The following is a 14,887-nucleotide window of genomic DNA, read 5'->3' as shown; positions in this document are numbered from 1 at the left end:
GCCAGGCAACCAAAAACACGTAAATGGCCAACAGATGGCTTGCGGCCATGCCAAGCCTCATATGGAGTGACAACCTGTAATGCTTTGGTGGGACACCTGTTTAGTACATAAGTGGCACACATGACAGCCTCAAGCCAAAAACCATGTGGTAGACTTTGACTCTTAACCATACATCTTGCCATTTCCATGAGAGACCTGTTTTTTCTCTCAGCCACACCATTTTGCTGTGGTGTATACGGCACTGTACATTGGTGTTTTATCCCACGCTCAGCCAGAAATGCATTAAATTCTGAAGACATATACTCCCCCCCTCGATCTGAACGGAGGTGCCCATCTTACTTTCTGACACATTTTCAGCCATAACCATAAACTGTTTGAAGCACAAAAACACTTCGGACTTTGCCTTCAAAGGATATACCCATGCATGCCTGGTAAAATCATCAATGAAAGTCACGAAGTAAAGGTAGTTTCCAAATGATGGAGTTTGCATGGGACCACAAACATCACTGTGAACAAGCTGCAATCTGCGTTCAGCTCTCACTGATCCATCTTTGGGAAAGGAAGCACGCTGCATTTTACCCAATATGCAGCCCTCACAAACATGCTTGACAGGTGCCTCAAGCTTAGGCAAAGAAGACACCATTTCAGATTTTTGCAGGCGCAGCAAACTTGCAAAATTCAGATGACCAAAACGTGCATGCCACAGTTTTGCATTTGAAATAGCCTGCGTATCCATAATAGCACATGCTGAATCCTCTACACATTTGCCATCCATATTGAGCTTATACAGCCCTCGACATAGTGAACCAGATGCTACAATGATGTCACCACAAGAGAGATCATGAACAGTACATCTGTCATCCACAAATTTTACAACCAAACCTGTTTTGGCAAATGCGGAGACTGACAGCAGATTCTTTTTGATCCCTGGCACATACAATGCATCAAAAAGTGTAAAGGTGTTGCCATTTGCAACATTCAGCACAATCTGTCCAACTCCTTTAACGGGATAAGAGGAGTTATTGGCACAAGTGACAGTATTCCCTGTGGGAGCAGACTCAAGAAAAGTGAATAAACTGCGCTGCGAGGTGATATGCTTAGTGGCACCACTGTCAAAGTACCATACATCTGAATCTACTGCAGACATACATGTGTCATGCAAAGATGGGTCATAACTGCACTGCGCATTGAATGCCCATTCTGTATCTAGCACAACATTAGCAGATTCATTGTTAGAAGGAGAGGCATCTGCAACAGCCATACCAGCCTCTTTCTTCTTAGCCTCTTTCGCAGCCAGCTTAGGACACGCTTTGATGACATGATCATTTCCTTTACAGTACTTGCAAAATGTCTTCTGTTTGTCACCCTTCTTCTCATCTTTGTCTTCCTTCTTTGGTTGCGCAGCATTTGCAGATTTCTGCTTACTAGAAGAAAAGCCAGCTTTACCTTTCCCGCTTCTCTGACTAGCAACGAAAGCTTGATCTGCGACACGCATAATATTCCTGTTTTGCCTTGACTGGTCTTCTTGCAGCAAAACAGAAACTAACTCCTCAAATGATAAGGCATTGGGATTGCCTTTCATCATCAAGCGAAGAGTGGAAGCAAAACCCTGATAAGAATCTGGTAGACCATTCAAAACAGTCTGCACAAGTGAACTGTCTGACAGGATTTCATCTGCAGAAATGAGCTGCTCTTTGAAATCCTTGATCTTTGTCAAAAAGCTATCCATAGAATCACCTTCGTTCATATGCTCACTCTCCAACTGTTTTCGGAGGTAAGCAACACGAGCCTCATTTCTTGCCTGATACAATGTGGCAAGTACATCCCAAGCATCCTTAGAAGTCCTGCAGGAGCGAATATGTGGGATAATGGTACGTTTGACAGACAGCGCAATCAAGGCATGAGCCTGCGCATCTCTACCATCCCAACGAATCTGCTCTGCTGAAAGTGGTGGTTCTCGAATTGCTGTTACAGCACTTGTGCCTGCACCATCATCAACAGTACCTGTTTCTGATGTGTTTGCAGCATTCCCAGCCACAATAGGACGTGCATCAATACCCTGCACAATGTTCCATAACCCCTTTGCTACCAATACATGTCGCATCATATATGCCCACAATGGATAGTTGGTGCCATCCAACTTATCCTCAGCAGCCAACATGCGGAATACATCATTGTTGTCAGCCATGGCCAATGACTGTACTACTAGATGTAAATGCTGTCTGTAAGAGGTAAACCTGTATAAAATCGACCTGTGCTATGTAGCACAGCCCAAAACAGACGAATGGGCACCTGTCCTGCAGATTTTAATCTTGACAGAAAATCTGCACAGTAGGACGATTTTGCCTGCGCAGTACTTGGAATGCAAAAACGGAGGGCGAAATGACCTCAGATCAAAATTCTGAAATGACCGAGTCCTACGGGCTTCCCCACGGCATATACTAACCTGCAGACGCTCGTGAAACCTCGTCGCAATCGGAGGAGATGAAGCGGCAGGTGCCGGTGATGCTGCCCGGGAGGAAGAAGCCTGCTCTGATACCAATTGTTGGAATTAGGGTTGCAGGAATGCACACACAACTTCAAGAAGATGAGGAAGCTTGAGCACAACACAGTAGTGTATTATGAGTGCCAAAAATGAAAGATAACAAGCCCTAGAAGATAATAGGCGTATATACAATGCACGGGGGAAAAAACCTCCTAGTGAGGGAAAAAGTGCCCCGGCGGTCCTAAGTGTGTTCACACACATCACTACTATAATATGGTAGCAGGTTTGGGTATTCTTGAAGCTTCTTGGGTAGCTCAGATAAAGCTGCAATAGAGTCTCATTCACCTTATCCACAAAAACAGAACCCCCAGAACTATCCTCAGTCGTACTAGCCTCATCTTGTTTAGCACTAGGCCCAGGTTGAGGTTGATGCTCCTCATGCACTTCTTGGGATGTAAAAGTTTGATCCCTCATGTTTTGTTTAGAGGCTTCTTGAGAACTAGTGGATGCACTTTTAGTTCGTTTGTTTCAGTTCTTTTTCCTCCTAGTGGTCTTTTTTCTATTGGAATGTGGGGTCTTGTCCACTAGATTTTCCTTTGCATCCCTAGTTCGAGGTGTCTCATTAGTTTGCATTTCGGCATTTCGTGTATGTGATCTGGTCATGACTCTAAGTGGCACGACATCCTCATTCTCAGATGAAGGTGGCGATGGAACTGCTCCTACAAGGTTGAGTGAGACCTTTGGTTGAGAGGTGCCTTCCTCATGTGGTTTCAGCAAACAATCCTTTGGGAAGTGTTCTACACAACACCCTAGACAATATCTTTCAACTGGTGGAAATTGTGGTACTGTTGTATTGGATCGAGCTATTTGCCTTGAGCGATGTGGACAATCACGAGCCTAATGGGGTCCTCCGCACTCATAACAAGGGCCCATTAGTTTGGCTTCTACTTTCCTTTGCTGTCATTGACCTGAGGGGCCTGGAGTCCTAGGTTGATAGCCGCCTAGCAACATCAAAGAGATTTGTTCCCCTAGTTGAGTCTCCAGTGCTTGGCTTGGGTATGCGGGACTTTCAAAGAGATTTTCCTTGGATGGATATGATGCGTATTCCTCCTCCACATAGCCTGGGTTTACCAAGTCTCTACACATATTTGAATTGTCGTAGTCCACAACCCTCACAGGAGCAGTCCCAGGAGTAGGAGGTTGAGCTCCAAGAACAGGTCGTGCTTGCTCTTGTGCCATCGGTGGCTTACGTTCAAAATTAGTATACTGTTGATACATTTGTGGAGTCACTCCACCCCTTGGCTGCTCATGCTCCTATCTCATTCTTGCAATGCGAGTACATTCCTGTGTGGTATGGGTAAAGTTCCAAGCACAGGCTTGGCACCACTTTTTTGTGGGTTGGTTTGTGACTAGAGGAGAAAAGGTATTACATTCTTCAGTTTTATGGTTACCGCCACATGCTCCACAAAGATGAGGATCTGTAAGTAGTACACTCCTCATTCGTTGCTGCTGTTGTTGTAGCTGCAGGGGGGGATAGGTTTGTCCCAATCTCCTTAGTACTAGGTTAGCTATCTGCTCTGGATTTACTAGCGTGCTAGACCCTGAACTTTGGTCATCACCCCATTGATCTCTAGGTTTCACCTCAGGGCCAGAACCATCTTGGAATTTGAAGTTATCTGTGAAATCCATAGCATCATGGGGCAACAATCATTGAAATTTGTATGCTTCTTTGCATAGAGATGTGTATGCAGTGTTGAATTTTTGAGTCCTTTTAAGAAGAGAGAAATTAATCGACTCTGGGCGAGCTTCTCATCTTCTGGGCAACGATTAATGTACTGCTTCATTCTATTTACACAGTCTTTAACACTCTCAGTCTCGCCTTGCTTAAAAGAGTAGATGTTTGCTACTGTGTCATGTTGAATCCCCATCAAGGAAAAAGCAGCAGTGAATCTCTCTTCCAAAACTCATAAAGAAGATTTGTCTGAAGCCTCTAATGCTTGGAACCAAGCAAGGGCCTTTCCCTCAAGAGTGAGCCCAAATCCTTCAATTTGAGTATGCTTATCAACCACTTGCTCAGCTCGAACTGCTTGCCTAAATGCTGCTACATGGTCGTATGGATCTCCCGACCCTTCGTACTTCTTTACCAGTTTCTGAAGAGTTGATGGCCTTACTTGTCTTGAATACTCGTCATAGGGCCTACGGCATCTCACTCTCAGTGGGAATTGTTCCTCTCTTTGGTAAGATGGTCCACATGCATCCCAAATTGGTGTGGGTCCCCTATTACCAGCCTCACCAAACCCCTCCAAAGATCTTGTCACCCGCATTTCAGGAGGTGCATTTATGGGAGGCCAAGTTGGCTCACCTACCCTCCGATTGTCATAGTGAGAAAAATGTTGTTGTGGTGTGATCTGTGGTCGCACTTTTGGTGTCGGATAATGTCTTGGTGCTAGAGTTGGGCTACTAGCAGTGGTCCACTTTGATGTTGAGGGTCCCTATGTAGTGAACTCTCGTAGGGGAGGAGCAACAGTTTCTCCAAGAAAGGTTGTCTCTCCTGGTTTGGCTGTATTTGTTGAGAACACTTCCATGAATAATGGTTGTCCTTTCCACGTGAGCTCCTGAATCTCCTTCCAATCTAAGGTTCGGTATTCATTGGCCCATTTATCAATTATTCGGTTCATGTGTCCTGCAAGCTTCTCAACTACCACCACAAGTGCTAGAGGAAGATCGAGCTCTGGCATTCTAGTTGTGGCATAATATCCCTCTAAAGAGTCCTTATAGACCTCTTGAAGTGGGTCATCCTGTAAGACCTTTGTCATTGGAATTTGTCGTACAAATTCCCATTGGTTCTGAGCCCCCTGATCCATTTTGCTCTTGCCTTTCCTATCCCTTTCCAAATTTAGATCTACAAGAAGTAAATCATCTATGGTGGATGGCTTTGAGGACTGGGCATTGAATGGTCCTGGCATGTCCGGCTCAATGAGCCAATCATCTCTAGACTCCCTTGCTTTGGAAAGCTTTGATAAGTCTAAGAACTCAGTTTTAGAGAGCTCCCCTAATTTGTCTACATTTTCTGGATGGTAGGTGACTTCGTAGCGAACACCATCTCCACCCATGTACATGTTACCCTGGTCATTGACTAGAGGTGCTCTATCAAGTTCTGAGAAAATGTCTGCGATCTTAACAAGATACCGTTGTTGTGGATCCCTAAAGATCTCAGCTCCTTGAGCATTCGTGTAGACATATTGGAGTCTCACATTGAGTGTTAACCCCATGGTGTCAGCTTCAAATGGATTAAAAGATCTTGTGGGTGTCCTATTTGGGGCTAAGGGATGACTATTTGACGGCCCTAGATTGTCCATGGACAATGAGCTAGTTGTTCTGGAGGAAAGGGTATCGGATTGGGATTCGGAAAAGGTTTCAGCAATATCTGCCAAATTCTCTACCGATTGAGTCTCGCTTTCCTGCGTAGGTACTCTAGAAGGTGTCCTAGGCTCTATGGCAAAGTCTATAAGACATCCCGACCGCAAGTGCATAAGGTCAAATTTTTTTGGTTTTTTATGTGTTTTTTTCTTTTTTGTTTTGTTTTTGTTTTTATTTTTATTTTTTTAATATAAATATATATATATATATATATATATATATATATATATATATATATATATATTACCCTACCTAACCACTAAATGCAACTAAAATGAATATGTGTATAAATACCTATCCTATTTTTTTATTTTGATTTTATTATTATTATTATTTTAAATGATTTTATTTTTTTACTTTTTTTTACTCTTTTTCTAATTACACAAAAATATGAATTACGCTAAAAAAATACTAATTATGCATAAAATTACAAAAAAATAAAACAATGCAAGTTTCACTAATTATGCAAAAAATTACAGAAATTTAAGAAATAAAAAGTTGCAGAATATGCAAAAAATTTGGATTCCTAAAAAATACATAATTTACAGAATTTTTTTTTAATTTCTTTTCTTTTCTTTCCTTCTCTTTTCTTCTCTTTTTTTTTAAATTGTTTTATGGTTTTTTTTTCTTTTTTCCTTTTTTTCTTTCTTTCTTTTTTTTCTATCTCTCTTTTTTTTTAACTAATAAATTTCGTACTAATTACACAAAAAATGAATTACGCTAAAAAAATACTAATTATGCACACAATTACAGAAATGCTAAAAAAATGCAAGTTACTTTACTTATGCAAAATTTTACAAAAAATTAAGAAATGAAAAATGGACTCAAAATACGAACACAATAATTGTTTTCTTGTTTTTTTTAAATATATTTTTTAATTTTTTTCTCTCTCTTTTTTTTCTCTCTTTTTTTGCTTTTCTCTTCGCTTTTCTCTCTCTTTTTTTCTTCTTTTTTTTTAATTTTTCTCCTTTTTTTTTCTTTTTTTTAAAATTTATTATTTTATGGTTTTTTTTATTTTTATTATTATTATTTTTAATTAACAAAGAAATTAACAAAAAATATAAAAATATAAAAATATAAAAAAAATAAAAATATGACCAACCTTATTAGCTCGCCGGATTCCTCGTTGGATTCTTCGGTGCCCCCATGCGGCTTCTACAACGGCGGACCCCACGCGCCTTCTTCTCCTCTTCGACCCTCCTTCCACGTCGGCTACTTCACGCAGGTCGCCTCTCCACTTCTGCTCCTCCTCGCCTTCCACTACTGGTCAGTCAGACCACCGCCTTCATTTGCTTCTGCCAGCCGCCGGCCCCCACGCAACGACGTAGCCTTCCGCCTCCACGCGCCTTCTGCTGCTTTTTCTTGCCGCCTTCAGCCTACGCTGCCTTCGCGAGCTGCAGCCCACCTACGGCAACGCCTTTAGCCGCCTCCACGCAGCCTTCACTTCGACTACTTCTTCCACTCCACGCCTCGCTTGCCAGCCGACGCTCGGCCAGCCTTCCCACTAACGAGGTCCTCGTGCATTTATCTGGTGGCTTTCAGTCTCTAGCGCACCGCCCTTAGCCTTCGCCTCTGCAGGCTGCGCCCGATGCAGACGCCCCCCACAGCGCCTCTGCAAGCTACGCAATGTATTTTTTCTTTCTTTTTTTTTTTTTTAAAAGCCGCCTTCGCTTTTTTTTTTTTGGCTGCGCCTCACCGCCCCTTAGTTGTACTACTAGTGGTTTTGCTACTTGGTAATGAACAATATCGATCTACCTTATATTATAGTATGTAAAACATCAGAATATTTCTAAGTTAAAAAATCAAGCGTACATCACACTAAAGCATATTTTGGAGAGTAAAAAAGTTTTCATTTTTTTTTAAGGTCTCTATATACTATATAAGACCATGAACACAAGCCTAGCAACCTTAATATATTACGCACTTTTAAAATGCAAAGGTCGGTGCCTACGTGGAAAAGGAAAGACTGAATGCCCATCGCTTAGCAACTCTCTCCACGCTTAGCAACTCTCTCCACGCTTAGCAACTTTTAAAATGCAAAGGTCGGTGCCTACGTGGAAAAGGAAAGACTGAAGCGGGCTTCACGCTTGGGAGTCTATGGAGCTTGCATAAGCTATGGAAGAGCTTAGCAACGCACCTCTTTTCTTTTTTTTAATTTTTTATTTTTACTAATCACATGTTAGCGAAAAGCATGAAAGCATGAAATGGCAAAAAAACAATGAATGTAAGCATAATGACGGTACTTGAAAAGGAATAAAAGCAATAAAACATAAAAAACAATGCGGGAGAAACCTCAACCGCTCAATGGTTTTTTTTTCTTATCCTAACCTTATCCACTCACACCGGGATCGCACACCCAAACTTAACCTAATCACTCAATGGTTTTGCAACCAAAAGAGGAAATAGTGGTTGTTTCCACACACTCTCAACCGGATTTGAGTCTTCTCCCTGGCAGCGGCGCCAATGGAGAGACGGAAAACTCTCTCACTTGTAGCAAGAGTAGTATGATCCACACTTAGCTCAATCCAATGGGATTTGCATCCCTTTCGAAGCTAGGGATTCAACCCGTACCGGTGCATAAAAGCTTATCCATTTGATGGAGAGAATGCTAGGAATACTACTACTATTGACATAGACTTAACATACACACAAGCTCAATCTTGCTATTGCTCACTCAACTCCACATTCCACTCATCCATACATCCAAACAAGAAGAAAGCTTATCTATTGCATACACAAGATCAAAGCATTCTTCATTCTCAAATACTCATTTCCCTAGCATGCACACAAATCTTGAAGCTATCAATAAGAAACATGCACACTAGAGAATTGACATGAGAAGAGAGACAAATATCAACTCATTGCATTGAATTAACAAAAGAATAGAACTTACAACAATGTAGATGGGGAGAGAGAAGAGCTTGCACCTCTACGGAAGAAGAGGGAGAGCTAGTCTCAAGAGAGCTCAAACATGAGTTTGCCCAATGTGTGTCTAAGCTCTCAAATGAGCCACTTTTTATACAAAAACTCTAAAACTCCCAAAAGTTCCCATGTGGGATTATTGTCAAGCCCAGTCCCACATTCATCTACACTGAACTTGGAACTCTTTACAAGAGCCCTAAGTGTCTTTTTTGTTGCATCCTTGCATTGATCTTCACTCGTCACGCAACAGTATTATATATGGGAGGATTTGTGGAACTCCATCATCATCATCGAGTTCATTATGTTCAAGCACCCTTGTAAGCAAGACATCCCTCGCTCTAGAGTCTATCTAAATTGCCATCAAAGCTCCTTACCTAGAGCACATGGGTGGATGGATGCCATTGGTTTATAATCAAGTTTTTACAAATAGTAATATTGTTTACTCTCCAGTTCATTATTTAATTCAATGCTTTGTATTTGTTGATCCACTTCCACTTACATGGTATCAAAGCATAGGCTCTAGGCAAAGCTTGTTTTTGTTAGTTTGCTATTTGAAGGTAGATTTGGAGAGATGGCCCAACCTACAAATAACGTAGCGCACTCCACTTTTTGGTGATGGGAAGTTAGATGGGAAAAATTACTCTTAGAAAGTTTAAGATTAGGTACATTCTTGATTCATATGAGTTGTGGGAAATTGTTGCCAAAAACAAGGGTTGATGCAAAGCCAGGTCCTACTTCCGATCTAGTAGATTCACTGTACACCATACCACCAAATCCCATTCTCACTTCGACATGGATTGGCAGGGGCAGCACCTGGCTGAGCAGATCATGCAGTACGCCCTAATGGCGGCAGCGCTGGTGGCTTTCCTGGTGGGCTACGTAGCGGGCTCCTTCCAGCTTATGCTCACAGTGTATGGCGTCCTGGTGCTGGCCGTCTTGCTGGTTGTTGTGCCAGATTGGGGCTTCTTCAACCGGCACCCATTGGAATGGCTGGACCCCAAGTTCGCCGATCCCAGCAGCAAGGCCTCCCACAAGACCAAACCCCAGATCCCCTCGAAAAAGCCTGTCAAGCCTGCCAAAAAAATAGGCCAAGGTACAACGTCACTTTTTCTTCAAAACAGAAATTAGGGCATTGTAGACGCCCATTCATCATGTGGGTTTTTTATGTTTTTGGGACTTCTTTACTTCATTTGACTGCAATGAGAAGGGCATCTGCCATATGGAGATCCTTTCCCTATGTATGCTAGGATTGAAGTTTGGTGCCATCTGAAATAGGGCAACGTTAGAGCATAGCCTTTAAACAAAAGATTACCGTATGTTAGAACCACCATCATCATGTGGAGTTTGATGTTTCTGGGAGGAAATGAAAAATTTCCCACTCATTTGTCTGGCCTTTTCAGTGGCATCTACCATGTGGAGATCCCCTTCTGAATGCATGTCAATACATGTTTTGAAATACTGCAAGGCAGGGCTTTAATTTCAAAGAGAGATTAAGGCATGATAGATAGATTACCATTCTCATGCAATTTTTTATAAAAATGAAAGAATTTGCCTGGCTTGTTAAGGGAATCTGTCATCTCAGGATCCCTTCCAAACGGTTATTTTAAAATTTTGGTCCCTGACACACTAATTTCGATAATGGTATGCATCTAGCTTGCAAATAGCATGTCTCAGTCTATGCCCTCATTTAGAGCATCTGTTTTTTTTGGGGGGGGGTGGGAGGAGGGTGGAGTGGGGTGGGGTGGGATGTAAAGGGAAAAAGGGAGACTATAATGTGGAACAGAGAGAAGCTTAGCATGGTGGTTATTGTAAAAAATTTTGCTGACGTCTTTTTGTGTGTATGAGATCAGCATTTTTTTGGGGAGGGAGTTGTATTTGAAAGCGGCAAGTTCTTGGTGGATACAGAATCTTGGTACAGAAGTACCAGTGCATGCATGTATATATTCTCTCTTTTGAAATCCAGTGAGTAATATGCTTGGGTGCTGATGAGAACATTAGAACTGGTTTGCTTACTAAGAGATACGCTCTTTCTAGCTGACTGTGTCTCTAATGTCTCTTCTGATTGAGTTTTTGTTTTTGTAGTCAATTGATTGAACATTTTTTTACTGGTTTGCTTACTTTTGCTGAGAAATTAAGATTTTATTTGGCTCTTGCCAAACCTCAATCCCCAAATAGAAATGCATAAGCCCAAGGTTTGTAGCATCTGTTGAATCTTCTCTTCATGGTTTCTCATTATATATGAGGTCATCCATATATAGAACAATGATCATGTACGTACTGTGCTCAAAGAAAATATACAATTGTATCCAACGGGCTTTTAGAAAGACCAATACTTACAAAGAAAGCATTTATTTGTTGGTACCATGTCCGAGCAGCTCGTTTCACTTTCTTTTCTAAACCAGGTATCTTGAAGTAGTTGTGCCACATAAACCTGCTCCTCAGCTTCTCTCGAATTCGGATTTGTTAATGCTTCCTCCAAGTTGGCTAGCTCTTGTACTTGCATTATCTTAGCCAATATATTGACAATATAAGCCGAGGCTCTCTTGTGCTCCTCTATTCTCATGGATTTGTGGCTTTTCTATGATTACCGACGGAGCTTTTACATCCAAAAGCTACTTCGCCCATTTAAGATATGGCATGTTTTGTGGTATTGCATGCTTCTCTTCTTCATTATCCGATGAATCCACCTCTTGTGGAGTTGGTTCTATCACTAGTGGTTGTTTTTTGGGCTACTTCTTCGTTAAAGGATAGTGTGGACGGAGCCTTCTCCATCTGTGATGAGGTTGTTCTTTGCGCACCACATTATGATTTGACTAAAAAATTAAAGAACATCCTCCCACCTCGATTATTGGAGGAAGCACCTTGTGGAGGTAAGTAGTACTTGTTCTATTTTTTGCATTTAGAGTATACAATTTGGGTTCTCATTTGTAAAAAATAGGCTTGTTTTACCTTATTCTTTACTTATATGATGTGGACAACACTAGTTTGTCATATATGCCAACCACCAATCTAGCTAAAACGAAAATGCAAGGTGAGGATTTCAAGGGGACATGATATTGCTATTTCAGATCTCAACATGGTAAGTGCAAGAAGAACATCCAAAATAGTAGGCATGGTGTTGTAGCTCCTTTGTTCTAGTGGTCTCAGGAGGACAAAGGCATCAATTCATGTGGTTTTTTTACAATGATAGCATAGATGGTATGCAATACTATTTGTTAAATCATCTGCAAGACTCGAGTTATATGGCTAGTTAGAAGAGAAAAAAACATTACATGTGATGAAATTTGAGCATTGGAGGGTTAGAGGAGTCGTCATGCAAAAGGGATCATGGCTGAATCAAATGATGCAGCACAATGGTCAACAAGGTATAGAAGTAGCATATTAGACATGGCACCTTAGATTCTATAACTTCCTTGACTGCTACTATCTTTGAGCATCTAGTTATTAAGGCAAGACATATGGAAATGTTGTATTTAAGAACAAGGAATCCATGATATATGCAGTGAAAACTATAGAGTGACTACGGGAAAGAATCCTTCATGCCCATGTCTATATTTTCAAATTAGATCGTGTTAGGTAGATCATATTGTGCATGTAAGCGCCTGTATTATGTGGATACAAACAATAACACGATTATACATCAACCCAATTTAAAAATTGAGGACCTAATCAAAATGTTCGGAACTAGGAAACAATATGAAAATAAGCTCTATTGGTTTGGTATTTAAGATGTAATCAAGGATGATGCATTATTTATCAAAAGAATTTTTTTTGAATAAATCAACAACTTGTTATTATTACTTTTATATTTCTATCTCCCTCTACATGACTCCTCTCATTTGTATAGACAAATAAATAATTTTGTACTCTTTCCACTCTCTCTCTCTCTCTCTCTCTCTCTCTCTCTTTGGTGTGCGAAATATACGTGTCCGTCTTTGTCTCACCTTCTCAAAATTAATTTATAAACACAACATTGTTTGAAGACACACACAATCACATCATTTGGACATAGGTAGCATTTAGCTCTTATATGTTACCACCCAAAATTTGTTTTTATGTTAAAATTAGATTGATTTATCTAAGCTTAGCACCAAATTTAATAGATTTAAACCAAATAAATGGATCCAAGTAGAGCGTATTCAAATTAACTGTTAATTAATAAATAATCACAAAAATATAAGGTGATTAATTATTAATTAATGAACAATCACAAAATATAAGGTGATTTGTGCCCACTAGGCCTCCCCTTGGTGCATGGGAGGCCCCAGCTTAACCATGTACAAAAAAAACAAAAACAAAAAAAGTTGGAGCCCCAACATGGCACACCACCAAGGGCATTTTGATAGCTTCTACCATAATCTAAAGCTTAGCAATAATACTTAAATTTCCTTGTTATCCCTAATGTAGTTAATAGTTCTTTCTTGCTATTGAGGGAGGAGGTCTATGGTTGGATAAATATCTTTAGTTTCTAATCTTGTCAAAAGCATATTAGTAGCATCTAGGTGTGCAAATGTCAGTCGGATCATCCATAGGTACATAAATAGCTCAAATGGAAGTTATTGATTTGTAATCCTTTCTTGTAGAGATCCTATTTTTGGATTAGTTCATAACTGTAGAGACTTATGATCCTACTTGGATGAAGTGAAAGACGTTCTCAATGAGTACAAGTACCTCTTGCATCTAGTAAATATTATGCCATTGTTGGGGTCGGTTGAGCCAACTCTCATACAAGCTCTTCAAGAGAAAAAATCTAAAAATTTGATAAACGTCAGGAACAACCCCCTTCCATGTTGGAACAAAATCCTTCAATTCATCACGATTTACAATCCACTAGGTCAATTTACCATTATTCCATCTATTCTCATCCATATAGGAAATCCATATATTGTATATTCTTCTCTGTCTATGCAAACCACTACCAATTTAATCCTGCTCCTAGTTCATTGAGTGACCTCGAATGTAGGACACAAATGACCGGTAATCCTTAGTGGAGAGATTTATAATCTTGTACCCAACCTAGTGAGAATGAATAAATTAGTGATGTTTGGAACTAATCATCTTTTCTCATGATTCTCGTTACTTTTACTTTTCCATTCTTTTCATAATATACATTAAGGTATTGTACCTTATAGCAACTTATAACTATAAGGCATTGTACCTCAGCAACTTATAGCTTTATGTGGTAACAATTCATTTTGTTAATATGTTAGGTTCCTCATTCTCTCTTGGAACTACCATAGTGGAGTCTTAAATACATACGCTTCATCCTTTCAATCTCTTATTACCACGCCACCTGTGGGCTGTCAAAATGCCCATGGTTTCACACGCCATGTTGGGGGGGCTGATAATGAAGAGAAAGGAGAGATGATGATAGCATGACTCAATAATAAATTGATTGATTTGTGTTACAACCTTCACCAAGTACAATGCTTTTTGTGTAGGTATGTAGCCTTATCTTTTAACTTAGTCACACCACAAAGAGCAATGACACATGCCATACCTTACGACATCACTACTTACTACTACAACCCCAAATGAGCATGCAAACACAAGGATTTATTCATACCTTGATCGAATAGGGTGTCGATCGCAGTGACAAGGAGTGTTCTCCTTGGAACCACTTGCCAAGTTTCACCCCCATCGAATGCCAGATGGGTGTGGCAATGTGGTGCAACCCACTCTTTTTCGCATACGGCCCAAGGAGTCCCGTATGTAAAAAAGAGCAAGTTTGGGAACGACATCACATCCATTCGGCATCCGATGGGTGTGAAACAAGGTTGGTGCGCAAGGTATTATTCTTACACCTCACACATACTAGACCAAGTGTCAAAAAGCCAACCCTTCGTCTGGCTCCTAGAAATGTGCATGGAAGCACTACTACTCAAGTAAGCTCAAGGTATTATTGCACCTCATACATATTAGACCAAGTACATACTATACACCTACAGATATGGCCTTACTTCTAACAAACCCTCCTTGAGGGCTATCTCTCCTACTACTGCAACAAGGAGAGATGTGTTCTCTTGTTTCACATGCCTGCAATGGTGCACCTTGGGTAGA

The 14,887-nt window shown here is 40.6% G+C and overlaps 1 pseudogene across 1 annotated transcript; it reads left to right on the top strand.

The window, feature by feature from the left end:
* The first annotated feature begins 9,492 nt into the window (after nt 1-9,492).
* LOC147614368 (signal peptidase complex subunit 1 pseudogene) lies at nt 9,493-10,283 on the top strand (annotated as a pseudogene). The gene has a single exon (XR_015263110.1). The product of XR_015263110.1 is annotated as a signal peptidase complex subunit 1 pseudogene (transcript).
* Nucleotides 10,284-14,887: the final 4,604 nt, after the last annotated feature.

Source organism: Cibotium barometz, chromosome 42 (genome assembly GCF_041138505.1).
Source record: "Cibotium barometz isolate CiBa-2024 chromosome 42, ASM4113850v1, whole genome shotgun sequence".
NCBI classification, from domain to species: domain Eukaryota; kingdom Viridiplantae; phylum Streptophyta; class Polypodiopsida; order Cyatheales; family Cibotiaceae; genus Cibotium; species Cibotium barometz.
The sequence above is the reverse complement of the archived record's forward strand: the minus strand, read 5'-3'. Positions and strand labels throughout refer to the sequence as shown.